The sequence below is a fragment of the Panthera leo genome, chromosome E3 (genome assembly GCF_018350215.1).
Source record: "Panthera leo isolate Ple1 chromosome E3, P.leo_Ple1_pat1.1, whole genome shotgun sequence".
In the NCBI taxonomy this organism is placed as follows: Eukaryota; Metazoa; Chordata; class Mammalia; order Carnivora; family Felidae; genus Panthera; species Panthera leo.
In genome coordinates this window covers 3,461,331-3,488,170 of record NC_056694.1, presented here as the reverse complement: position 1 = coordinate 3,488,170, position 26,840 = coordinate 3,461,331, and the positions used below count along the sequence as shown (strand labels likewise).

The 26,840-nt window shown below is 51.2% G+C and overlaps 1 long non-coding RNA gene across 3 annotated transcripts in view; it reads right to left on the bottom strand.

Annotated features, from left to right (window-relative positions):
• LOC122209544 overlaps nt 1–23,739 on the bottom strand; it is a 69,623-nt gene extending 45,884 nt beyond the window's left edge. For 2 of the 3 annotated variants that reach the window (XR_006197655.1, XR_006197654.1), the window contains exons 1-3: nt 23,620–23,739; nt 22,958–23,106; nt 17,170–17,301 (exon numbers count right to left, since the gene is read on the bottom strand). This is a non-coding gene — a long non-coding RNA (uncharacterized LOC122209544). Of the gene's footprint in view, nt 1–15,711; nt 15,996–17,169; nt 17,302–22,957; nt 23,107–23,619 lie in introns of those variants that run through there. The other variant, XR_006197656.1, reaches the window with a different exon arrangement.
• Between the last annotated feature and the right edge of the window lie 3,101 nt (nt 23,740–26,840).

The following is a 26,840-nucleotide window of genomic DNA, read 5'->3' as shown; positions in this document are numbered from 1 at the left end:
AGACTGTGTGGAGTGCGCCCTGCCCCATCCTGCTGTTCCCGGCCCACATGCCGTGTGGGAATGAGAGACCCGTGGCCAGAAACGCCCAGCCAGACCCCTCGTGACTTCATGACCCACGAGAACTGCAAAAATTAAGAAATAGATGTTTTCGTTTTAAGCCTTTAAGTTTTTGGGTGACTTGTTAACGTCGCAATCGAAACCTAAAACCAAGGCTGACACCACCGAGGACGCCCAACACTGTGAGTAAACCTCTCACTGGAGGGAATGGAAGTTGAAGAAAAGCTCACTTTAAATAAACTTGTATTTTATTCTTTGCGTGGTGGTTTCGAGCCCTGGAAGTTTATACGCACGCTGCCTGCGTCCCTCGGCAGCTAGCAGGGTCCCGAGGGCCCCCCAGTGCTGGGTGCACAAGGCTGGGTGTGATCCAGGCTCGAGGGCCTCACGCTCGCCTGCCTGGAGCTCTGCTGAAGAGGTGGGGGGAGCGCAGCCCCGGTGGTCCTTCCGGAATTTATTGGAAGAGGAGCGTAGAGAGTCCAGCCCATGAGTGGTCTGAGGGCAACGTGACATCCCAGCACCCCAGGGTCCTCTAGAGCCCATCTCCGGCTTGGGGCCCAGCCCATAAGGGAACCCAAATCAGTAGCCCCTCAACGGGAGCCCAGCTAGCCCAGTCCTGAGCGTGGTGTGGGATGGGGGCTGGGGAGGGGACTCTGCAGCCCATCCCAGGCGGGTCTCACAACTTTGCCTTGTATCCTCACTCCTGCTCCCACCACCCCCAGCTTGACAAGCGTGAGCTCATTCTTCCCGGGAGCTGGATAAGGAGGAGGGCACGACATCACAGCTTACCAAAGCCTCCCAGAGCACGCAGATTTGAGTTTCAGTATTGCCTTTCCAAGATACTCCCCTGTCCTGCAAAACGAAAATATGGCCGTGTGTAACAAAAGGAATATGGTCACTGAAGACAGGAAAAGGGGAGTTCGAACCCCGTCTACGGTGGCCAGCCTCCGAGCGGGCCCCTGATGGATACCGTCCTGGTATTCACAGCTTGTGTTGTGCTGGGCTGGTCCGTGTGACCTGTAGGACACAGCAGAGGTGACGGCTTGTTTCTTTCTACATTGGGTTATTGAAGACACTGCCCGTCTGATGAGGAGCTGAGGCCTCCTGCCAATAGCCTATCCTCCAACCCAATCGAGCCTTCAGATAACGTCAGCCCTGGCTGACAACATGGCTGCAGTTTCCCGGGAAACCCCAAGCCAGGACCACCCAGCCAAGCCATTCCTGAATTCCTGATCCTTAGAAACCACGGGGGATCATCAGTGTTGCTGCTTATATCTTCTAGGTTGTGGGATAATTTGTTACACAGCAAATGTAACTACTACACCATCTCTCCCAGTTATTGTTGGGTAACCTTGAGCACGTGGCTTCCCGTTTTTCATCCATAAAATGGAGACATCAGTGCCCCACCCATATCCCCTTGGCCCTACCAGTGGGTCCCCACGGCTGGGTCTTACACTCACTAGCAGCTCCCCGTGTCCCCTGCCCAAGTCCATTCTTGTGCCACAGGCGTGTCCCTGGCCCACGCATGTTAATGCCCTGGGAGAGGCCCTCCGCCAGTGCAGACGGGGTGGTGGGTGGGCACCCCAGCTCCCCTGCTCCTGGCGGGAGGGCACTTCTGGATGCCGTGCACAGCTTTTCGGAGGGTCTCAGGGGACAGTTGTCACATTCACACACCGGCTACCCGTCCTCGTCTGTCTCGCTGGCCCACTCCCTGGCTGTGCTCCCTGGGGTCGCTCTCAGATGAAATACTTGTTCCCAAATCCTTGTCTCAGGCTTTGCTTTGTGGACAACCCAAACCAAGACGTCCTGATCAACTGAGGTGTCGTGGGTGATGGGTAGTTCTCTTCCTTTCAAGGAGCCTGGCCTGGAGGGCTTGGGGCAACGGTGTGCTGCCCCTGAGACACCTTATTCAGAGTGCTTCAATCATGGTGCGGCTTAGTCGTGGGTGACTTCCTGTGTATTGAGTCCCTTCCTCTCCCTCCTTTCTCCTTTCCTTTCCTCCCTCCCCCCCTTCCTCCCCCATCCCTCCATCTCCCCTTCCTTCCTTCCTTCCTAACTTCCTTCCCTCCCTCCCTCCTTCCTCCCTCCCTCCCTCTCTCCATCTCCCCTTCCTTCCCTCCTTCCTAACTTCCTTCCTTCCTCCCTCTCTCCTTCCCTCTCTCCCTCCCTTCCTTCCCCCCTCCCTCCTCACCTCCCTTCCTTCCTCCCTCCCTCCCTCCGTCTTCCCTTTCTTCCTTCTTCCCTCCTTCCTAACTTTTCCTTCCTTCCTCCCTCCCTCTCCTGTCCCTCCATCTCCCCTTCCTTCCTTCCTTCCTTCCTTCCTTCCTTCCTTCCTTCTTCCCTCCCCCGTCCCTCCATCTCCCATTCCTTCCTTCCTTCATTCCTTCCTTCCTTCCCTCCTTCCTTCCTCCCTCCCTCCCTCCTCACCTCCCTTCCTTCCTCCCTCCCTTTCTTCCTCTCTCCCTTCCTTCCTTCCTCTCTCCCTTCCCCCTCCCTCCCTTCCTTCCTTCCATCCTCCCTCCTCCCTCCCTCCCTTCCTTTCTTCCTCTCAATTACATTACGTGCTTTTTATTTCTTTTACATGTAAGAAACAATACCTAAGCATAGAAGGCTCAAATTTGAATGACGAGTTGATGCATGAATAGAAGAACTCAGGGAACAGTTTCTAAAATACATGTAATTAAATTCTTTCTTTCCTTGGTGGTCCCTCTTCTAAAGAAACAAACTGTACCGTAGTGATTTTTTAAATTTGTTTTTAATGTTTATCTTATTTCTGAGAGAGACAGAGTACAAGCAGGGGAGGGGCAGAGGGAGAGGAAGACACAGAATCCGAAGCAGGCTCCAGGCTCTGAGCCGTCAGCACAGAGCCCGACGTGGGGCTCAAACCCACAAACCGCGAGATCATAACCTGACCTGAAGTCAGACCTTTAACCCACCGAGCCGCCCAGGCCCCCGTGTACCCTAGTGATTTTAGGAAAACCTTTGTAAACTCCATAAAGGAGGTTGTGCAAACATCTGGACATTCAGCCTACGAGTGCTGAGAATTATCTGGGACCAGGGTGGGGGGTGGGCGGGCAATGAACGAATTAAACAACCCGAAAGGCAGCTCAAGCGGCTCCTTCATACTGAATGGGCTGAGCCAAGCTTCGGGGGGTTCTCTTATTCGTAGCTCTGTCCTATGAGGTGACTGAACACACAACTGGCAGATTCCGGAGCGACCTCGTTTACGTTCCGGCCGGTGCCTGGTCACACTTGGGTCGGTCAGTCAGGTCAGAACGTGACTCTGTGCCGTCTGTGTCCGGCTGGTGCGTCTTGGCCAGTATACGCTGAGGACGCGGGAGCTGAGCTCAGGACGGACAGCACCACGACCCCGGGCTGAACGGCGCTCAGCTCTCCGCGCCTCGGCCGCTCAGCTCGCGGCAACCTGAGCTTGGGGACACCGGCCGGCACCTCCGCGCCGTGCCCGAGGGCCACTGTGACGGCAAAACGCCCAACAGAAAGCACACAGAGGTGGAGCGCGTGCGCTACACGGGGACACTTGTGAAAGGGACACTTGTCGGCAGCGCGGGAGCAGCCGTGGCAGGCAGAGCGGTGGCCTCGGCCAGCCTCCGCCTGAAGCGAGTGTGTCGGGCCACCGTGAGGGGCGGGACGGTGGCCCCTCCGCAGGTCCGTGCCCGGAAGGGGTGACCCCAGCGCGGCAGGATCTGACTGTCGGGACTCAGGCCTCTAAAGAGGCGGTTCGGTTCACGTGAGGTCATGGGGTGGGCCCCCGCCCAACCCGACCGGGGTCCCAGGAGGAGCCCGGGACGCACAGAGGGACCCCAGCGGCCCCTGGCCGCACAGGAAAGGCCGGGCGAGGCCCCGGCGGACCGACGGGGACCCCTGTGCTGGCGGGACTGCACGTGTTCCCAGGCGAGCACGGAGGCGCCGTGAGCACCGAGGGCGGTTTTGAATCAATCTTAGCGGGGACGCGGACCCCCGAGTGTCGGGTGCACGCACCGCGGGGGTCTGCTGGACCGCCGCCCAGGCCGGCACCCGGGGTCTCTGTGCAGCCACCATTGACTCTGACGGCGCCACAGCCCCCCCAGAGACAACAGGCCGGGACCTCGGAGTCCCACACGAGCGGGTAAAACGGGGCCCGTCGGGGAGAATTTCTCACCAAGAGCCCGGCTCAGCGCTCTCTGGGGTCTGTGGTTCCCCAGCGCAGTTACACTTGGTTTTCCCTCCACAAAGGTCATTCACTTCGTTTTAAGTGCTGAACATCGTTTAGGGGCCAGAGCCCGAGGCGGGGGACACCCCAAACCCGAGGGGCGCGCGGGCTTTTCCCGCGCACCGATGCCACGTGGACGGGTGCCTGGCCGTGGGCCCCGGGCAGCCGCAGCTGGGCACCGAGCGCTGACCACTGAGCACTGGGTACTGAGCACTGACCGCCGAGCTCTGACCACCGAGCGCTGACCACTGAGTGCTGAGTACTGAGCACTGACCACCGAGTGCTGACCACTGAGCACTGGGTACTGAGCACTGACCACTGAGCTATGACCACCAAGCACTGACCACCGAGCGCTGGGTACAGAGCACTGACCACTGAGCACTGACCACTGAGCGCTGGGTACGGAGCACTGACCACTGAGCTCTGACCACCGAGCACTGGGTACTGAGCACTGACCACCGAGCGCCGACCACTGAGTGCTGACCACTGAGCACTGGGTACTGAGCACTGACCACTGAGCTATGACCACCGAGCACTGACCACCGAGCGCTGGGTACATAGCACTGACCACTGAGCTCTGACCACCGAGCACTGGGTACTGAGCACTGACCACTGAGCGTCGGCCACTGAGTGCTGGGTACGGAGCACTGACCACCGAGCGCTGGGTACCAAGTGCCGACCACCGGGACAGCGCATCCCACGGCCACATGGACACACCTCTCGACTCCTTCCCAGCAGTCATCAGGGATTTGCACGGACACATCTGCCCTTTTAGCCCGAAACCCCTCAGATCGCTGGCTGGGACTTAAAGGGTGACTGCAAGGGGTGAGCAGTACCTCTCGTGATTCCCCCCAAATACTGACCCTGTGACACTGGCCCCCTCAGCACCTGCTGCAGCAGCAAGGCTACGGCCCAGGTGGAGGCCCTCCCTAGCGACAAGTGGCCGTTACGTGCCCAGCTGCGGCGAAGAGCCTCTCCCTTTATTCCCCAAGCACACATCTTACTCCGCGTTTTGACCAAACGGCGCCATGCTTCACGCACCCCTGCGCGTTTCAGAGAAGCTCTCATCGCCTTAGCGAGGACCTTTTTTAATGAAATGTGTGGATGTACAATAATTATTTTTAAATCATGGAGACGACAAAACTTTGTATATCCTAAAATTAGATTTTTTTCCTTTTCAGAGTTGATCAATTAGCAATCTTCTAGATAGAAAATACATTTGCGTGGTTCCAAGTTCGGAAGATTCAACACGATCCGTGAGGAAAATCTTCCTTCCGCCCCTGTGTCCTGCTACCTACTTCCTCCCTAAAGAGGAAACCGATCTTACGGGTCCTCGTGTGTCTGTACGTTTCCACACTCTTGTTACGTGCAGGTGGCTAAATAGGTGTGTGCGTGTGAGCACATCTGTGTGTGTGGACACGTGCACACACACACACGTGCGCTCGGAGTCTAGCACATTCGCTGCTCCATTTCTTGTTTGCTCGACCACTCTCATGCGTAGGTTCTGAATTTGGGGATTCGCCTGCTTGCTAAAATCTGTTTGCACCCCGCACATCAACGCTCACGGTGTAGACGCTCCTCGGAATAGGGAAAATCCGAGTCTCGCCACTTCCACGCTCCCAGCTGAGGTCCAGCAAAGCTAAGCTCCACATTCTTGTCACTGTTACTACTTTTTTAGAGAGTGATTTTTGGTCACGCATTCGAATTAGCTGTTGTTTTATATGTTCCGTATTTTTTTTTAACCTGTATTTATTTTTGAGAGACAGAGAGGGACAGGGGAGGGAACAGGGGAGGGACAGAGAGAGACACACACAGAATCCGAGGCAGGCTCCAGGCTCCGAGCCGTCAGCACACTGCCCGACGTGGGGCTTGAATCGACCAACTGCGAGATCATGACCTGAGCTGAAGCTGGACACTCAAATGACTGAGCCACCTAGGTGCCCCTGGTCAATCGTTTTTTATATATTAATGTCCCCCTTCCTTCCTTCCTCTCTTCTTTTTTTAAAGTTTAAATAGAAGTTAGTTAACATACACTGTAGTCTTGGCTTCAGGAGTAGAACTCAGTGATTTATTTCTCACATGACACCCGGTGCTCATCCTGAAAAGTACCCTCCTCGGTACCCATCTTTTCTTTTCTTTCCTTCCTTCCTCTCCCTTGCTCTTTCTTTCTTCCTCCCTCTCTCTCTCCCTCCCTCTCCCTTTCCTTCCTTCCCGCTTTCCCTCCTTCCTTCCTTCCCTCCCTCCCTCCTTCCTTCTCACCCTCCCCCCTTTTTTCCTTCCTTCCTTCCTCCCCTCCTTCCCCCCTTCCCTTCCCTTCCTCTCTTTCTTCCTGTGGTTTTACATAAAGCACAAATCTCCCTTCCACTTGTGACCCAATTTCGCCCCACTTCCACTGCTGATTCTCAACATTCACCCTTCACTCCCAGGGGATTGTGTCTCCAGGGCTGGCATCCAGCTTCTGTGGTTGCGGACAGGCCAAGGCCCTCCCTTGCCAGAAGTGACCTTTATAAGGACTCTTTCTGAGACGTGCAGCCACAGTCGGCCACATTTCCTGTTATTCACCAAGACAGTCCCAACCAATAGAAAAGACAGCATGGTGACAGCCAGACCTCAGCGATGGGGCGGGGCTGGGCTGGGCCTGAGGACATTGTTGCACCTGGGCTGGGGAGAGGTAGACCTTGGAGGTTTCAGTTACAGGAGCCGGTAATGCTGTTTGGTGAGAAGCCATCCGGCCCCTGCACCAAAAGCTTCCTCAGTGACTCAGGAACGACCCTCTATTCATCCGTGTGGCTGCCATTCGCTGGGTGTCCTTTCGTGACGGGCACGTGTCCTGGCCTGGGGATTTCCATCGTCAGATAGCGGAGATCTATCTTGTTCCTTGGAATGTGTCACGTTTCCCTAGTTCTTCACGTTCCTTGTAGCTTGGCATTGGTGTCTGTGTATTTAAAGCAGCAGCCCTCTCCCAGGTTTAATGGACTGGCTTTGACTGGGACAGACCTTCACCATCAATGTGGCCTGACGTTCTGGGTCGTTCCTGGCCGCCCCAGATGTCCAGTCTTCCCGGCTCCCCTCCCCAGGAGCCCACAATCTCTTGCTCCTTCTGGTGTCCGACTATGCCAGCTCCATGCGGGGCAAGATAGAAATCGGCCCCTCGGGTACGTATTGAGCGAGCCTCCCCCTGCCAGTGGAGTGAGGAGGACCGTGGCCATCTCAACAACTCTCCTCCACCTGTCCTGTCACTCATGGAACGAATGACTCAGGCCACCGAGGTGGGTTGGACCATTGCAAAGTTTAAAATGGCTTTCGATCCCACAATTTGAAATGGTTGTCTTTAGCCATTTAATCTTTAGCCGTTGCTTCAGGCAGACACTGTTCAAAGGAGAGACACATATGGAACCCCGAATTTTAAATATAAGCTAAATAGAATAGAAAAGAAAAAGGAGTCTTTACATTTGACTCAGGTTGAAGCCCAACAGCCCTTTACTAGGTCCACAAGCTACGTTGTATAGAAAATGGCACAATGAGCTTCCTTTGTATGTTAACCACTGGCATTACGAAAAGACAGTGCAACCCTGGAGTCAGCTCCCTGGACGTGCGTGCCGTCCGTGGGGAACACGGTCTGTATTCCGTCGGCCTCTGCCCTGCCATGTGCAACTTGTGACAAACCCCTGGCGGCCTGAAACTCTCTCTCTAATCTTTTCACTTAAAAGTAAAACACAACACTGATTTAAAAACAATCATTTGAGGGGCACCTGGGTGCCTCGGTCAGTTAAGCATCGGACTTCGGCTCAGGTCATGATCTCATGGCTCGTGGGCTCGAGCCCCACATAGGGCTCTGTGCTGACAGCTGGGTGCCTGGAGCCTGCTTTGGATTCTGTGTCTCCCTCTCTCTCTGCCCCTCCCCCCACTCATGCTCTGTTTCTCTCTGTCTCCCTCTCTCGCTCTCAAAAATAAATAAACATTAAAAAAAAACCACAGTCATTTGTTTTGAAAGTAAAGATTCAGGAATTTCAAACATCAAGCCAATTTATGTCCATTTTTAGGATGTAATGAACAGTTGAATTTCAATTTATATTTCCATACTCGTTTACTTTTAGTAATTTTTTGCAAACAAATCAAGCCTTTTGTACAGAGTTTATTGGAAAATACCCGTTTCTCTAGATTTCATGAAATAAATATGGTTGCAAAATAACTTGTGTTTAGGTAGACTTGTGAAATCACAGTGCCTAAAATGAAGTATTTCGTCTTACAATTCCTTCTTCGTCATACACGGTGTGTGCAGAATTATCTGCTCATCTCGGCTGGGGCCGAGGACTGCCCTTCCTGGGGACCCCAGCCCCTCACGCTTCTGGCTAGACTTGGTGGTGGAGACCAGATGAGGAGGCAGTGACAGCCGCTGTTCCCAGAGGAACAGCAGGTCAGGTCGGAGGGGGCTGGACAGAGCCGAGGGGCCCCGGGGTCCCCCTGCCCTCCTTGCCTCCGCCCTGCCCGGGGCTCCACGTTACGGGCCCTCCACACTCACCACCTGCACACCCTCGGCTGCCTGTCCGGAGGGATGGCAGCCACACAGGATTCGTGGTCCTGTCCCCAGCCTTCCCGGGCGCAGCCCACTGGGGTTGTGGCTCGTACTGGGCTTGCTGACGTCCCCCCAGGAGCCACTCGCCCTGTGCTTCAGGGGGACGCTGAGTGACTTCTCCGGGATCTCCCAGTTCCGCCCTCTAAGTGTTCATCTCTCCAGCCTACCCCACATGTCTGTAAGTGTCCGACGCCTGTCATGCACCCCCCATCCTGTCACACTTGGGGTGGCTCTGCTCGGCTGGCTGAACCCTAACAGATACACTGAGAAGAAAATTTGTGAGATGGCTAAAATTCCCAAGGTGGTTCCCGTGATTCAGAATAGGCTGGAAAGCCCTTGACTCTCAGGCCTGCCACTTGACCTGCCAACTCTCCAGGAGCTGTTACTGCCGTGCACGAGACAGCGTGAGCAGGGGACATCTTGCCCTGAGTGTGGAAGCTTACATTTTGGTCAAATGACGCTTCGGTGGGTTTTTTTTTTTTTTTTTTCTGCCTGCGAGATCTCGGCCCACTAATAAGATTTTTATCCTTCTGTTTTCTTCTTTTTTCTTTCCAGTCCTTTGTGGGCTTGCAGAGCCTGTCCGTCTGGATGATATTGTCTGTTTCCGAGACCTTTGGTCTGTCTACGGCAGGCAGCGCCTAACGAGCAGGTCTCATCTGGAGGTTCCGGCGTTTTCCAAGGTTGTGATTTCATTTATTGTTGTACGGATTTCAGGTCAAGTTTTTCTTCCACTACTTCAAAGTCCCTCTTGAATCATTTTCAGGTTTTCATGGCAGGTTTTCCTGCAGCGATTTTGGGGCGGTCGATGTTACACTCGCGTCATAACGGCGTGCAGGGTGGTGCAAGCCCCCCGTTGTAACTCCATCCCTAGTATTCCTTCCCCTAGCGTTCCACGCTCCAGCCAGATCCACGGACACTGCACACATTTCCTTTCCGCGTAAGCCTTTCCCTTCCCTGAGCCGCCTGTGGACTCTCAGTCTCAGCTGTCGTCTTGGGAAGGTTCTCCGGTCTCCTGGGGGAGCGCAGCCCTCCACCATGTCTCTGGGTCTCTGTGGCCCCGGCTCATACATCTGTAACGGCACCTAAGTGTTTTGTGCATGGGGCACAAGTCTGCGTTTATTTCCGGCTCACTCGTCGGCTGGGATTTGCTCGAGGCCGGGGTTGGCGCTGCTTGGCTCCAATGTGAGCTCAGCCCAGGTCTGCTCTGTGTGTCTCTTACTCTTCTAGGATCTCGTTCAGGGGCACCTGAGGCGCGTTCTTCACGCGGGGACGGCCTACGTGCAAGGGGGCGAGCCCAACTGGATGAGCGTATTTTGACCCTTTGGATCTCACCCCGCTGGCCAAAACGTGATGTATGGCCAAGCCCTGTGTCCAGTCGTGGGGAAATCCTCTGCCTGCCATGAAGCCACGGCAGGGACGTGGATATACGATCTAACTACAAGAGAGCAAAGAGTTCACGCCAGCGATTCAGTCTACCCCAGCGCACTTAAATATGTGTTGCGTCCACAAATATGGAATGTTCAGGACATCCAGGAAGATTCCTCATGGTTGTATAGAATCTAGCAACTGCTAATTTACCCACATGCGAGACTAAGCTTCTTCTCACCTGTCCCCAGCACCACTCCATCCATTTCCCGTTTTTAAATTTATTTAATTAAAATTTTAAGGTTTATTTATTTTTCAGGGAGAGAGAGACAGAATGTGAGTGGGGCAGTGGCAGAGAGAGAGGGAGATACAGAATCCGAAGCAGGCTCCAGGCTCCCAGCTGTCAGCACAGAGCCTGACGCGGGGCTCGGACCCACGGACCGCGAGATCATGACCTGAGCCGAAGTCATACACTCGATGGACTGAGCCACACAGGTGCCTCCCCACCCCATCCGTTTCTAAAGCAGCAACGACTGCCTCAAATCAGCCTGAGGGTCAGCACCCCAGGGCTCAGTGTCATAAGCTGACAAGAGCCCCTTGGCTGGGGTTGTCCAGCCGCATCGTGAAGCCACACCACACAGCGCCATCTGGGTCACCCTACGTTCAGCCCTATTTCTCTGTGAACATTCCCTCCTGCATCAACAGGGAACAAAGGGCTGAAACCATATGAAATTTTTGAAGACCATCTTCCTTATTAGCTCATCGTGGTAAGACGAGTTTTGGCGTATGCATGGCATTATTAACGAAGCTTACAAAAGAGCAAATATTTTGGCTCTTTATTGTTCTTTTCTTAATGTTTGTTCTTTGGATTATTTGTGGAATTCTATTAAAGAAAACCGAGGGAGATGGGCCCTTTCCTGCTTCTGGCCCACTGATGTTAACCTGAGGGATTTTTTATACAGTGAAATTTGTTTTTCAGGTTCGCTTTTGTCATGTTGGTGCTGAATTTTCCATCACAATTTGCAGCGAGGCAGAGGTCAGGAATAATATGCATAAATATTTATTTCCTAAAAAGTTAATTCTTACTCCTAAAATGATTTTGGAAAGTTGAAGGGAATAAATTTTCATTATGTAGCAGAAAATGCTGAATAATTCAGTCGGCATTTTCAAACACCTGCCCACGAAGTAAAGGAAGGTGCATTAAGGGAAGGGATGTTTGGAGCTGTTCAGATGGGGAGATCGGCCGGCGGCACCGAGGGTGGGAGAGGGACGGGAGCGACACAAGGGATCGAACCAGTGAAGGACGCAAAGCCTACTGATCTGGTTCCCATCACTTGAAGCTGGAGAGGAGAGCAATGCCGACGCTGTCCTATTGTTCATTACTGGCACTGGGGCGTCCTGCCCGCCAGCCTGCCTGTGTACCTCCCTCGAGAGGGCAAAACTCCAGACTTGCGGAGGTGAGGAGGTTCTGCTGGGAAGTGTTTCATTATCATCATTTTCTACAGAAAGCACATGAACTGTTTTAGGGCGATGTCTCACTGCCATGGTACCGCGGCAATGATGAGTTTTATAAAACACCTCATCTGTGTGGGCGTCTTAGCTTGGGCAACGTTGACCTCGTTTGTGCGGCCGTGCGCTGCACCACAGAATGTGCAGTAGAAGCATCCCTGGTCCAGGGGGACAACCAAAAAATGTCCCCAGACATTGGCAAATTGTTCCTCGGGGTGGGGGGGCGGCGCAGGCAGGATCGCCTCTGGTTGAGAACCACTGCTCTCATCCAATCTCAAAACAATTATGTGGTTGGTAATCAGGGACATGCAAACCAAAACAGGAATTAAATACTATTTCCCCCACTAGGTTTGCAACCACATCGAGCTGGATGATGTAGAATGTTGGCAAAAGGACAGGGAACAGGTTGTTCCTGGCAGGAATGTTAGAACAAGTATTTAGGGGGAGGGCATTGGTAGTTTCGATTGAAATAAAAAATGCACATATCCAATGACAGAGACTTCTTTCCAGTATCAACCAGCAGAAATAGCGACACTTTTAGATAAGGAAGCACTGAAGCAACATTCACTGCAAAATTACTTGCTATAGGGAAAAATGGAAAGCCTACGTGTCCACCCACAGATAAGTAGCTAATTAAGTCATTGTGACTGGTGCTACGGACTATTTCGCAGCAGCTAAAAATAATTAGGTACATCTGTCTGTACTGACATGGAGTTCGACAGAACATCGAGACACAGCATTAAGAAATAAAAAGCAAAGTTACCAAATGAAAGGTACTGAATAATTTCACCCATGCTGCTCTCTGTCATGCACACAAACACCGCATTTTCTTTAGGTGCACGTTTCTGTACGCAAATAGGAATACGTAAAAAAAAGATGTAGAAACACTGGGAGTGGCAGGGCCACTATGACCCTCATCTCCTTTTCCTTAGGGATTGGTGAGGGCTGGGTGGCAACTACGCTGGGAGCCTGGAAGGAGAAGGACGGGGAGGATGAGTTGGAGAAGGAGAAGGAGTTGAGAGTCTGCCTTTCAGAGCAGTGCAGACATCGAAGAAGCTGAGGTGGGGGGGGCTCTGGGGAGAGAGACTAGGGGGAGGCATCAGGGGAGACAACGCAGACCAGCATTTGTGCAGAGGGCATCATAAGTGCGTGTTCACAGCAGCATCATTCACAACAGCCGAGATCTTGGAGGAAACAACCCAAGTGTCCACCAGTGGATGAATGAATCAACAAAATGGAATCCATCCAATGGCTCTTATTCAGCCACAGAAAGAAAGAACTCCTGACACCTGCTACAACCTAGATTAACCTTGAAAACATGATGCTGAGTGAAAGGAGGCAGACACTAAAGGCCATATACCGTGGGATTCCGTTTATGTGGAACGTTCAGAGTAGGCGGATCTGTAGAGGTAGAACGCTGGCTGGTGACTGCCAGGGGGTGGGAGTGAACGTCATCATCAGTCATTGGGAAAAGTGATTTTTTTTTTAAAAGTAGGCACCACTGATTCTGAGAACTAGGGAAGAAAACAGGCTAAGCAACTCTTCCATAACACCAGAGCCAAGAGCGAACCCTTTACGGATTCATGTCTGCTGTCGGGGATGTGGAAATTTTCACTCTGTTAATTGACAGAAGGCAAATACTTGGACTCCTGGCAAAACACCAAGGTAGTAACTCAACTTTGCCAAACGCTTCGTTGAAAAACATGGAGGAGGCATTGACCTGGTCCTCAAGGCCTCGGCAAGTACAAACAGTCACGAAAACAATTATGTGATAGACTGAGTGCCAAAAGGATGTTTCTCGTTTAGGGGAAACACAAAGAAGGAAATTCCGAACTCCCTGGGAAGCTTGGAAGAGGAGGAAAACTCCTGAGGGAGGTCCTCAGTCTTGCTGGGGGGAGAGGGCCGGCAGGGGAGAGCCTGAAGGTACCTCCAAGGGCACACAGAGCACCCGTTTGAGATGGCAGGAGACGAGGTTTACCTGCAGGCGGGCCTCTAGCGTGAGGGGAAGGCCGTCCGGACTCTGGCACGTCCGTTAGGTTCCAGTCATGTGCAACGTTGTCCGCTATCCCGTGAGAACTTCAGCTCTTTTCAAACCCATGTCCACGTCCCAACTACTCCTGCCCTCATTTTAAGAAGATGACTCTGTGTCCTTCCCCATGGAGAAAAGGGAGGTCACCAGCTTGAAACGCCTCTTGACTTCCCAGTCTGTGTCTATAGGTCTCCCTTCCTTCCACCTGCTATGGCGGGGGGGGGGGGCGGGGGGAGAAGGTGTTACCCCAAGTTAGGGCCCGGCCCTCCCCTGGGCCCTAGAGCCCCTCCTCCACAGTCTCCCTATGGTTTACATCTCACATGGTGTGGCACAAAAGGGGCACCTGGGTGGCTCAGTCAGTTAAGCATCCAACTTCAGCTCAGGTCATGATCTCACACTTGGGGAGTTTGAGCCCCACGTCGGGCTCTGTGCTGATAGATGGGAGCCCGGAGCCTGCTTCCCATTCTGTGTCTCCCTCTCTCTCTGCCCCTCCCCTGCTCACGCTCTGTCTCTCTCAAAAATGAAAAAAAGTTTAAAAAAATTAAAAAAAAAGGAAACACTGGAAGGCCCCGGTTGCTTCTGCTAACAGGCTGGGGGTCTCTGCAGCCGCGGCCAGGCTGAGTCTGGCCCGCTTACGCTGCTTCTCGGGCGCTGCCCGGTCCTGGGTCCCTGCTCACCTGGCCCTGCTGCCCCACGCCCTTGCGGTCCTGCGTCTTTTCCTGTGTTGCTCCTGTCGCGGTCTGTGAAGCGTCTCTGTTCTGGCTTCACTGGCTCCTGGTTCTCTCACGAGATCCTAAGGTCCAGTGGAGTCACGCCCCGCCCCCCCTTACTTCTGCAGCACCAAGCACCTCGCCCGGCTGGCGAAGATGTGCTCAGTACACGCTAAACACGTTTACTAACGTTAATGGAAACGCTGATTGGCTTTCACACACCTGGGAGGCTGTATCAATACTCTCCAAATGCGTGCAAAAATCATCACAATCGCTCTCGTCCTTGTTAGCCGAGAATAAATTTCTCACTATTGCCCATCTTTTGAGTTGGAAGGAAGTTTGGAGGAGACACGGTCATTGACCGTTTTAGGCCAACCAGCCCACAACCGAGCTAACCTTGTCGTCTGCAGGCTCCCGGTGGTGGGGGAGGGAAGGGTGTGTGGTTAAGTGGAGACTTGCACAGAAACCCGAGCTGGAACCCCGGAGTCCCCTTCATTTCCCTGTGAAAGGCAGGCCTCTGCCGGGATCTTGACGTGAACTTGGCAGACTCATTCACTCACGTCAGTCTTAGGTTTCAAGATCTTTATTGTTTCCCGAGAGCCTGTTATAAGAAGGTCGCAGAGAAGCATGAGAATGGGGGACTGATGTCAGGGCAACAGATTTTCCAAGGATAAAGTCGCACAACACTTAGCGAAGATCTTCTCTGACGGGGCCCAGCCTCCTGTCCAACCAGCAGCCCGTTATCGGTCTGAGCGGGCCGCCTAACAAGGCACCACAGGCTGGGCGACTTAAACTACAGACTGGTTTTCTCACACCTCTGGGGTCGTAAAGTGCAACACCAAGGTGTCAACAGGTCTGGTCTCCCCTGAGGCCTCTCTCCTTGGCACGGAGACAGCCACTGCCTCCCCGTGTCCTCACGCGGTCGTCCCTGTGTGTGTGTCTGTGTCCTGATCTCTTCTCGTAAGAACTTCAGTCCTCCTGGAGGAGGACCCACACTAATAACCTAATTGTAACCTAATTACCTCTTGAGTAGGAGACGCTGTCTCCCGATGCAGGCCTTGCGGGTTAGGACTTCAACATGTGAACTTGGGGCAGGGCACAATTCAGCCCATCTACGTGAGTAACAACGGACAAGGTCAGAGAGGACACAAGCACATACAACCCTGTCCCGAGGAGTAATGCCAGAATTAGATATTCTTTAAGTGATATTTGGATCAAAAGGAGAGAAAGCCCACCATGACTCATAGAATCAGCCTGACATGTTTACTTATCACCTAAATAAATTTGGAGAGCAGCCCCCACAATGTCAGCAAATCTGACAACGCAGTCACGGGGTATGACACAGATGGGGAGTAAATGTTTAAAGAATTAATCAAAGACATTTTCATCAGCGGGTGGCCCGTGCTCCTGTAAACAAAGCCCGTTTCTCATCCGATGGCAGGGCCGGGTACGGTCCTCTCCTCTCCGGGCATCTTCACACACCTCTGGAGACAATCCCTCTCCCCTTATTTTTCTATCCACTGCCTGGGGAAAGTGTTCAAGCTGCGCAGGTTGGATAAGAGGTATTTTTAGGCAAACGGAACCTGTGGCTCTTCCTTGGGTCTTTTCTCACCAAGGGTCCCTGATGGCGCATCATCTGGCGAGGGGCTGGGGCTAAACTATCCTATACTTGACATCTTTGCTGGTTTTTGATTTCATAAACAAAAAATATTTTGCCTTTAGGGTTTTCCTTAGCAGAAGACCTAGGGAAAAAAACCCCATTTGTTCTGCTCATAATGCTTGTGGAGCCATTAGTATTTGCCAAGCATGAAGTAGGGTGCTTGCCTGGGTGGACCCGCGAGCTTGTCTCTGCCTTGGGGTCGAGTCTCTCCATTCAACGGTGAAAAATTTTTAGATGTTTCCAGAAGCGTGGCCCAAAGATTTCTTTTGGTCAACTGGGACACTTGTTAAAAATTTAGATTAGAATTCCCTTATGAACATATCTGTGAAACTCCCATTTCCTCTATGCTCCAAAAAAAAAAAAAAAAAAAAGAAAAAGAAAAAGAAAAGACTAATAAAAGAAGCAAACTTTGTTTTCGGCAATGAAAGTAAAGAAGAGAAAGGGAGATGCTCCCGAGAGCATCTGCGTTGTGATGAGAGCTGGTGCAGGGAAACGGAGACACGCTGAGGCCAGATCTAAGGGGTGACAGTCCAGATGCCACAAAGCTCAGAAAACATCAGCAAAAACACAGTTCTGTAGGGCCAGAGACACATCCTGACGGGCACAGCTTTCATTTGTTGTTCCATTATGGGGGGAGGGGGGGGAAGGATTGACAAATGCCCCCACTGGAACCACGTGGGTTTAGAGATGTCAAGAATCACGAAGACAGGCCATACAGGAAGCTGTCTGTTCTGGTTGTAACTCACAAGCAAGAGCTGGCATCATGAAGGCTACAACCGGGTCCTCCCTGCCCTGATTCATGCAGTAGTAAGTAATACGTAGAGAGAAACATACGAATATGTCTTCTTACTTATGTTACTACATTTACGCCTACATATGTCTCTCTCTATGAATACATATACACATATATCTACACGATGTACTAAAAGAAAAAAAAAACAGCAGCAAATATTTATAAAGAATACTCAGATATTTTGCAACGTGTATTAGTTTCCTATTGCCACAAAAATTGCCACTAGATTAGTGGCTTTAAACAACACAAATTTATTATCTTACAGTTTTGGACGTCTGCTGAGACTGGAGTCGCTGGGCTGTGTTCCTTCTGGAGGCCCGGGGGCTGACTGTTTTCTTGTCTTTTCCAGCTTCTGGAGGCGCCTGCATTTCTGGGCCCACGGCCTCTTCCTCCAGCTGCAAAGCCAGCAACGGCCAGTTGAGTTTTGGTTCTATTTCACCACTCTGACCCTCCCCTTCCACACTCCAGGGTGCTTGTGATTACATTACACCTACCCAGATAATCCAGGGAAATATCCCTATATTGAGGTAATCCGATTAGCAACCTTAATTCCATTTGCAACATTTATTCCCCTTCGCTACATAACACAGTGCATTCACAGGGTCCATGACCTAGCACGTGGATATTGTCCTTGGGGGCGACACTATCCTGCCTAGGGCTCCACAGCATCGAGAGGAAAACGGCAAACAACCATCTCACCGTGAATTTTTAAAACCTTAAGGAAATGATCTCAAATAAAGGAGACCACAGATACAATGGCCAAAATATCAGGTGAGAGAGAAGGGGGATAAAACAAAAGTTGACAGAACTCAGGAAAAAGAAGAAAGAAAGAAAGAAAGAAAGAAAGAAAGAAAGAAAGAAAGAAAGAAAGAAAGAAAGAGAAAGAGAGAGAGAGAAAGAAAGAAAACCATCTCAGGAATGCAGAGAGAGTCGGAGGGAGCAAAAGGGATGCCACTGAGGCCAAAACTCATACAAAACAACAAAGCAGTAGCCTGCCTCTCATTAGAGGAGAGAAAGGAAAAGAAAAAAAAAACCGAAAAGAGACACAGTTTTAAAATGGAGTGCAGAGCGGAAGACACAGAAGCTGTGGGAGAAGAAACCACGCATGTTGTAACTGAAGTCCCGGAAGGAGGAAACCAGAAAGGGAGAGAAGAAATATTTGAAGACATGGTTCAAGAAAACGTCTTTGAAAGAAAAGAAGCCTTGAGCCTGCGGAGTGAAGGAGCACGTCAGGGTACGCGGAGCGGATAACGCTGGAACTAGCTGGTCGCTACGCTTCAAGGATAAAGAAAAACTTCCTTTGGGCAGCCATGCAAGAAAAGGGAGACAAGCTGAAGAAAAACCCAAGCAGGTCTCAGATGTTTTTATAGCAACATTTAAAGCAAAAAAAAAGAAAGAAAGAAATAAAGAAAGAAAAAAAGCAAGCAAGCAAGCAAGCAGAGAAATCCTTACAACATTCTCATGGAAAGAGGTTGTGAGCCACAATTTTACATCCATCCAAACTCTACATAGAGTGTAAAGGCTACCCACAAAATACCTCTGACATTAAAGACTAAGAAAACACCATTCTACGAGGGCTTCTTGGGGCAATTACCAGAGGATCTACTCCAGCCACGCAGTGTGTGCCCAGAAAAAGGAGGAGATGTTTCAAATTCTTTTTATGAAAAGAACGTAACCTTGACATTAATACCCACCAGATTGCGGTGGGAGCAGACACAGTGATGGCAACAATAAAAAAACACTCACGAATGCAGATGTAAAAACTCTAAATAAAATATATTAATGGCAAGATTTCATTCTTTTTTTATGGCTGAGTAATGTTAATTATACTTCAATGAAAATGTATTGGAATGAACTAACCCAGTAACATTTTCGAATCCATCATGACCAAGTATGTTACGTGAGGAGTATAGGAACAATTCAATTTGAGGAAATCTAATGAAATAATATAATTCAAGGGAAATGGAAAGATCATCTTCATTTTATGCTAAGGGGGCATCTGAAAAATTTCAATATCCGTTCCAATTAAAAAAAAAAGTACTCAGAGAAACAGGGGTAGATTCATACTAGCTTATCCACCATGGATACATAATAAAACATTTATCCTAGCTCAAAACCCAGCGTCATTCCTAATGGCAATCCCCTACAGGTGTTTTCACTAGAATCAGCAACATGAAGACGATGCTTTATTATTATTTAATGTTGCACGGGGCGGGGGGGGGGGTTCTAGCCTATGCAAGGACACAAGAGACACCACCTAGAGTCTCACCAAAAGGATGATACATGGGCCGCATCAAGCCTTTGGATTCAGTTGCCAATTAAGCGAGGGTCACGCTGAACTGTGCTGTGGGGTTGCAATCAGCCCCAGATGCCCCAGATACCCCAGAACTTTCCACAGGTAAATTGCAAGAAAAAAACGGATGTAAGGGAAATGGCGAAATTGAACGCAACTTAAGAGACATAGCACGATTTTTTAAAGTGGGCGAGACTGAACTGTAGTGTCCTAGGGATATGCACTGGGTGACCTGTTCAGGAATGACAAGAGGCGATGGCCACATAGCTCAGGAGAGTGGTCACTTTGTGCAGAGAGGGGGAAGTTGCGACGGGAAAGATGGCGATGGTTTCTGAGGCTGTTCCCGTCCCAGGCGTAGTTTACAAGGGTGTCTGCCTTAAGACCACTCATTAAGCTAGACATCTCTCTTATGTGCTTTCCTGTACAGAAATTTTATTTTGCAATAAAAAGGTTCTGAAAGTGCTCAGCTCTGCACAGCATAAACCACCATAAAAATACCAAGTCAAAAGACAAATTGCAACACTGTGTTGGCAACTTCGATCAGAGGCAAAGCACCGAAGACTTTCTTCAAATTAACAAGAAAAAAAAAAAACCCACCAGTTTATTGCAAAAACTGACAAAAGACACGAACACGGGGCCCCCAAATCTACAAAAGATCTATTGCTTTTCGCTTCACTTGTGGGGGTATCCACGATGGCGCTTGTCAGGATTTCTGGTTCCCCCTCTTTTCCGGCCCATGTGCCTTTGAGGTCATGTGACTGGCTCTGGCCAATGGCACGAAGCAGAAGGGAAACGTGTTAGTCGTAGGTAGAAGCATTTAAATGCCTGTGGAAGAGGGTCTGGCACTCCCCTCCCTCTCCCCTCCCTCCTGCCCAAGTGGTCCTGGGAGTGCGTTTACTCCCAAGAAACAAAAATGAGCCCCCGCACGGAGAGCAGCTGCAGAGACATCACTCAGTTCCGCCAGGACTTCAAGTGGGCAAGACACAGACCATTTCTGTTCCAAGGCACTGAAACCCAGGGGCAGTTTGTTGCACAGTGTCACCTAGCCTATCTGAGTGTTACGGATGTCCTAGGCGTGCCCTGTGACAATTATTATCTCGGTCCAGACTAGGGAGAAAAATGCCACCGTTCCCAGCGGTGAGCCATCGACTGCATTACAAAGTGGCGAGGCTTCTAAATGCAGCTGATAAGATGAAAAAAATGACAGCCATTTTCGTAAAGCGGAGTATCTTCGTATTTCAAAATGCTATGCTGCAGACAATACGTTTTGATGACCACACAATTTCATTTCCTTTGTGATCTCAACAAATGCACTCTATTATGAAAGAAATAACCGCCACTTTCTTTATTTCACTTATTTATTCAACAAATATTTATTGAGCGCCTACTCTGAGTCTGGCACTTTTCTGGGTGATATATCAGGGAATAAAGGAAGTAAAAATGCCTGCTGGCCTAGAGTTTACACTCTGGCGGGGAGACATGGACAGTAAACACACATAGTACATAAATAAAGGGCACAGCATGACACAAGGCATTAAGGGCTGTGGAGTAAAAACAGAGCAGGATAAGAAAGATCGGGAATTCTGGGGGAGGTGATGGTATTTTAAATGAATGGACAAGAGAGAACTTATTGAGAAAGTGACCTTCAAGCAAACATCTGAAGGTGGAGAGATGCCGAGCCATACAGCTGTCAGGGGAAGGGTGCTCTAGGGAGATGAAGCAGTCTGTGCAAAGGCACTGGGGTATTAGAGGAACAATGAGGAGGCTGGAATGGAATGAATGATAATGGATGAGTGAGAAACAAAAAAGGGTAGAGAGAGAGCAGTTGGAGGACCCTGCAATAACCCATCATACGGAAGCAGGGGAGGGGACGGAGGGGAGCTCACATTCTGGGTTCATGCTTTCAAGGTGGAGGCTACAAGATGTCTTGACAGTTTGTGAAATGTGCAAGAGCGAGAAATCAAGACCGTCTCCCAGGTTGTAGCCTGAGCAGCTGGCAGGAAGGATGCAACCGACTCGGGCAAGGTCCTGAGTACAGTGGCCCGGGGAGGAACCCAGAGCTCGGTTTCTGGCACGTCAACCATGAGACGACTATTAATCACGGTGTCGGATCCCTGTACGAACTCCCGTGAACCAGGCGGTCTAAAACAACAGAGATTTCTTCTCTCGCAGTTCAGGGCACTAGTCCCAAATCCCACAGGGGGCTCCAGGGGAGACTCTGTTCCTGGCCTCTTCCAGCTTTGGGGTGATCGGTATTTCTGGGCTTCCGGTACCACACCGAACTCCCCTTCTATGGTTACGCTGCTTCCTCTCCGTCTGTGTATCTTTCATAAGGGTGCTTGTCATTGGATTTAGGGCCCGTTGAGATAATTCAGGCTGCTCTCGTCACAAAGTCCCTCAGTTACATCAACAAAGACCCCTCCCCCCAACCCACCTTTTTTTTTTCTAAATAAGGTCACAGTCACAGATTTGAGAAATTAGGATGTGGACATATCTTTGGAGCCCCCATTCAGCCCCCCCCATGTGTCTTCAGTGGTTTAGGGAGGGTCTTTCCGTGGGGAGACTCTATGGGGATTGTGCAAAGCTCTCGACATAATGGTTTAGGTTTGGTGGGTACAATAAGGCAAGGATCTAGAAGGATCTGGCGGGAGGTCTAGGGGCAGATTTCCGAGTCCCCAAACACAGAAGGGGCCCAATGGGCACGACGGCCACAGTTAACAGCAATGGTCACAGCAAGAAGCTGGGGTGTGCCCACTTGAGACAGTAACAAAATAATCCTACCTTCCTAAAATGCAATTTGGGTCACGTCAACTTTCAGCGCATCCTATCTAGTGGCCAAACAGTCCGGTCACCTGCTCAGGGCTCGGCGGTCAGCTCCGGGCTGTCTGACCAGTCTAGCTCTCAGCACAGCCCCCACCTGTCTCCGCTTGCCTACCACAGGCCACTTACTCGCCCCACCTCACCCACTGGGTTTCTTTCTTTTTTTTTTTTTTTTTTTTAGGTAAAACGCACTAGTCTGAAGTGATATGATTTGATGGGTGCTGACAAGTACACACACCTGTGAAAGCCAGACCTCTATCAAGATCTAGACTTTTCTATCCCCTGGCTCATTCTCTCGTGCCCCCTCCCTGGTCAATCCCTGGAAACAACTACTGATTTGCTTTCTGTCACTACAGATTTGCGTGTTCTAGAACTCCACGTCCATGGAATAAAACAGTACATCCTTTTATCGTGTCCAGCTTCTTTCTCTTATCAAGATGCTTGTAAGCATCATTCAGGCCACCGTGTGTGTGAGCAGTTAGCCTAGGGTTTCTGCCCAGTGTGACAGGATGCAGTGGCCATGGCAGATCGCAGAGAAGCTGTGACCTCTGCCGTTTTCATTTGAATGAGGATGGTTCCGATCCCTGAGACCAGCTGAGAAAGGAGGAAAGGGGGTCGGGTGGGTTCAGAACCACCTTTCCCAAGCACCACAGGCAGGCCCTCTCGTGTCTCCTTAGACACTGACGCTTTTAGGTGAGTTTTCGTTTGGGGATGAAAAGAAGTTTCTTGTCTAAACGTCATCTGGGAGAGCGTGGGCTGGTAACCTAGGTGAGCTCACCGGCATCTGTTCTGAGAACTGAGCGCACCTCCAGATAGAAACCACCTTCAGTCGAGCGAGGTGGAGATTTTTAAAGTCAGCGAACAAACATTTGGCTGCCCCGCGTGGGCAAAGCACGTGCACGACTCCGTGGAAGATTCCCGAAACCTCTAGACTGTACCTGCAGTGGTCCACAGCCTCACTGGCGAGAGGAGCGACAACACTTGTCAGGAGCCCTTGCTGCGTTTCCACCGTGAGCTACACTCGGTCCCGTTCAGAGAGCGCAGGCCTCGCAGAAAGCCTAGGCCCCTGACAGGCCGTGGCTGAGCTCTGAAATAGAAGGAAAAGAGGAGAGGGGGTGACACGTGCCATATGCTCACCGTAGGGTTGTTGGCGACACATTTTTGTATTTCTGCACAGGTGCAGCTTTTTGGGCACACGCTCCTGAAACGGGATCCTGGATGAGGACCAACTTGGGGAGTTAACTGCAGAGGGAGAGAATTCCGGAGAGATTCGCCGAATGCTGCGGGAGGAGGAGGGGCGCAGTCCTGGGACGCCGGGCTTCCCTGGCCCCCAGAGAGGCTGATTTACACCCAGAGGGTTGGGGCAAAGACGCCCTCGGAGCCCTTCCCAGGCCACTAACTCACTACAGCTTTCTGTGTTGGCCACATCCCGCTTCTAGGTGCCAATTTACATAAGGGCACAAAACAGAGCCTATGGGTTAAGGACACATAACCCATGCGACAGCCCCACGGTCCTGCGTCCTGGCCGTGGGGTGGGTGGGGCTCCACACCACACGAAGTCACCCGAGACCCAGGTCCCTTCCCTCCTGCGCTCTCTCACCCCCTAGACTCCTGTCCACACGGAACACAGTGGAAGCGGCATTGCTCCCGCATCTGCTTCCCAGCCTCCGAACAGAACGGAAAACGGCAGACGTCTGAAACAAGCCGCCCGCGCTTACGCCTGACGCTGCTCACTTCTCTTCTCACACCCCATTGGCCCCTAATAGTCACATGACTACAAGGGGCTGAAAAGGAGGCTGGGAGAGTCCTTCTGCTTACCTCCCATTGGCCCCTAATAGTCACATGACCACATGTGCTGGGGGGAGGCTGGGAGCTACCCTTCCGCTCGCAACCCTCTAATTGGCCTCTAGTAGTCACATGGCCACACGAAGCTGAAAGGGAGGCTGGGAGATGTAGTCTCCAGGTTGGCGGCCCTGTGCCTGGCTGAAAACTCCATTAACATGGAAAAGGAGAGGGAGAATTTGGGAACACACTCAGCCCTAAGTCCTTGAGGGATGGCAGAATTAATTCGTCAACCTGGGTGGGTTTTCCTTCTCCCCTGCCAGGGTTAGGCTATAAACACAGCTCCGTTTTTTACAGCCCGGCCTCCCCTGCATCTCTGGACCAGATGAGGAGCCGGCAGGTGCGGCCGCCGGGTTTCGGGGTGAACCCCTCATCCTGGGACCTGCAGGTTACCCGGTGTGCTCCTCGGCTGCCAGCGGCCTTCCCGCATTCCTCCATTCCCCATCCCGCACGGTTCTGCTCCCTCCTGCCCGGTTGTCAGTCCGTACACGTCCTTTGAAGTCTGTGGGCTGTATCTATTTTCTGGTTTTCCCGAAAATGGAGTTTATGGGGTTTTTAAGTCCTCCTTGTTCTTTATGCATGATTTCCAGGAGGAGACGTAGAAAAATGGTCTTATGTGGCCACGTTCATTCCGAAAGGCAATGGACTAGTTTAACGAGTCACTTTATTCTGGTTAGGAGTCAAGGACTTAGCCTCTCTGGAGACGGTGTTAAAAGGGATTTCTCTGTGGGGCGAAGAGACTGCGGCAAGTAGCAATTTAGGCTGGCGACAGAAAATCGGCTTGATTAACGACGACAAGATCAGACAAGGAGGGGAGAATGCATCTGAGTTAGGGTGGAAAGCGGAACAACCTTGATAACATTGCTCTGGGCAAGATGTGAGCTGGTTTTCCAGCTCGGAAATTGGTCCAGATGTGCCTCGGGTAGGATCATAGGTAATGATCCCACAAAAAAAGTAAGAAACTACAGGAAGAGAATGTGTAAATGCCACTGAGTAAATGCAGAGAGATGTCCGTGGGCCCCGGCATCCTGCGTTGGGGGCAGGAACCAGCTTGTAGAGTTACCCAGAGCAGAGGTCAGGGAAATGTGCTGTGCGGGCCACACTGACTACGTCCTGTGTCCCCGACCCATTCTGGCGCCACGTGACTGTGCCTTGCAGCACATTTTCTCCACAGCATCCGGATTTTCCTTCTGAAGCAGAGTGCTGGTCTCAGAGCCAGAACCATGAACGCTTCTGTTATCATAATGAAAACCACCACCAGGTTAACTCTAGACATTTTGCGATGGATTTGGATAGATAAAAGCAGCATGGCTTTCTTCCCGGAGCGTCTCTGTTCAGGACATCCTCGGGAAGCCAGGTGCCCTGCGGGATGCTGGGGACGTGGTGTTGCACTTTACAGGTAAGTAACTGAAGCTCAGAGGCCTCGCGTGTCTTGCTCAAAGTCACTAGGATATGCAAGCGGTCAGGTGGCTTGGCTGGATACCACTAACTTGTCTGTAAAAATCCTCATCCCTTTCTTCCTTGCTAACAGGAACCCGGGTGTAAGGCTGCAATGCACCTAGCCCCAGATGATGACTTATGATGCAGACAATCATGACAAAGCTGTTTCCCAGTTCCTCAGTCCCTTCTGCAGCTAGGGGGAGCCATGTGATCCAGTTTTGGGCCATGAAACCTAAGGAAAACACTGTTACGTGTGGCTCTGAAAAGCTTTTTGGTAAAAAAAAAAAAAAAAAAAAAAAAAAAAAAAAAAAAAAAAAAAAAAAAAGATGTGGCTCACATGACTTTTCGCACTTCCTTCCTCTCACTGCCTTGTTAGCAGATGTGATATCTGGTGCTGCTGCAGCCATCTTGTGACCGTGAGTGGGGGAAAAAAAAGAAAGAAAGAGAAAGAAGGAAAATCCTGAGTCTCAGGCTTAACATGGCCTGGGTCCCTTATGGTATTATTAAAACAGGTAAAGCAATGCCAGCAGCTGCCTACCTCCAGATTTCTATGAGAAAAATAAGCCTCTCTTTTACTTATTTAAAGTGTCTTTATTTATTTATTTATTTATTTATTTATTTAGAGAGACAGAACGAGCGATCAGGGGAGGGGCAGAGAGAGAAGGAGAGAGAGAATCCCAAGGAGGCTCTGCACTGTCAGTGCAGAGCCTGACGTGGGGCTTGAACTCACCAACCACGAGATCATGACCTGAGCTGGAGTTGGAAGCTCAACCCACTGAGCCACGCAGGTGTCTCAAGCCTCTTTTAAAAACCCACGTTGTTCAAGCTGTCTCTTGATTGTAGGCAAATGCAAAATTAGAATGTCTTCAGAGCTGTCTGAGCCTAAAGTCCTGTGGTTTCCACTCTACCGTGGAGGCTGCTTGGCCAAAGACGCATAAGCAGGTTCTCAGACTCCCAGCGAGTCTGGCAAAAAAGTCACGCCACAAGGTCAGGCTGAAGGAGTCACGAGGCTGAGTCTCACCTTGTTGGATGCCAGTCACCCCGGTCCTTTTTGCCCAAGGCCTCACTCAGCCCTAAGCGGAGCCCGCCCACACGCGAGGTCTGCAGCGTGTGCGAGGGCGGGGCAGGTAGCTTTGCCGGCTGAGGACCAAGGGCACTGAGGCAGGGAATCGGTGGCGGGTCTCGTCCTAGAGGAGCGTTTGGAGTCTCCACCCCAGGCAGCCCTGGGTAGGCCAGCCTGCTGTTAACGCAGCACCGGCCCTTCCCGGATCCTTTGAAGCGACTGGCAAATTGCTGTTTTTCTTTGGAGAAATATAGTTTCCGTTTTTTGCAAAACAAATTACCCTAAAACTTAGGGGCGTGCAACGATACTTCTTTTATTTTTCTCATGATTTCGGGGACAAGAAGGTGAGGAGGGTTTCAGGCAGTTCTCAGTTGGGCCACTCATGCTGCGGCCGCCAGATGGTGGTTGACATTCAGCTGTATGAGGACCTGGCGGGACGGGCATCCGGGATGGCATGTCCAGTGGCCTCCCTCCTC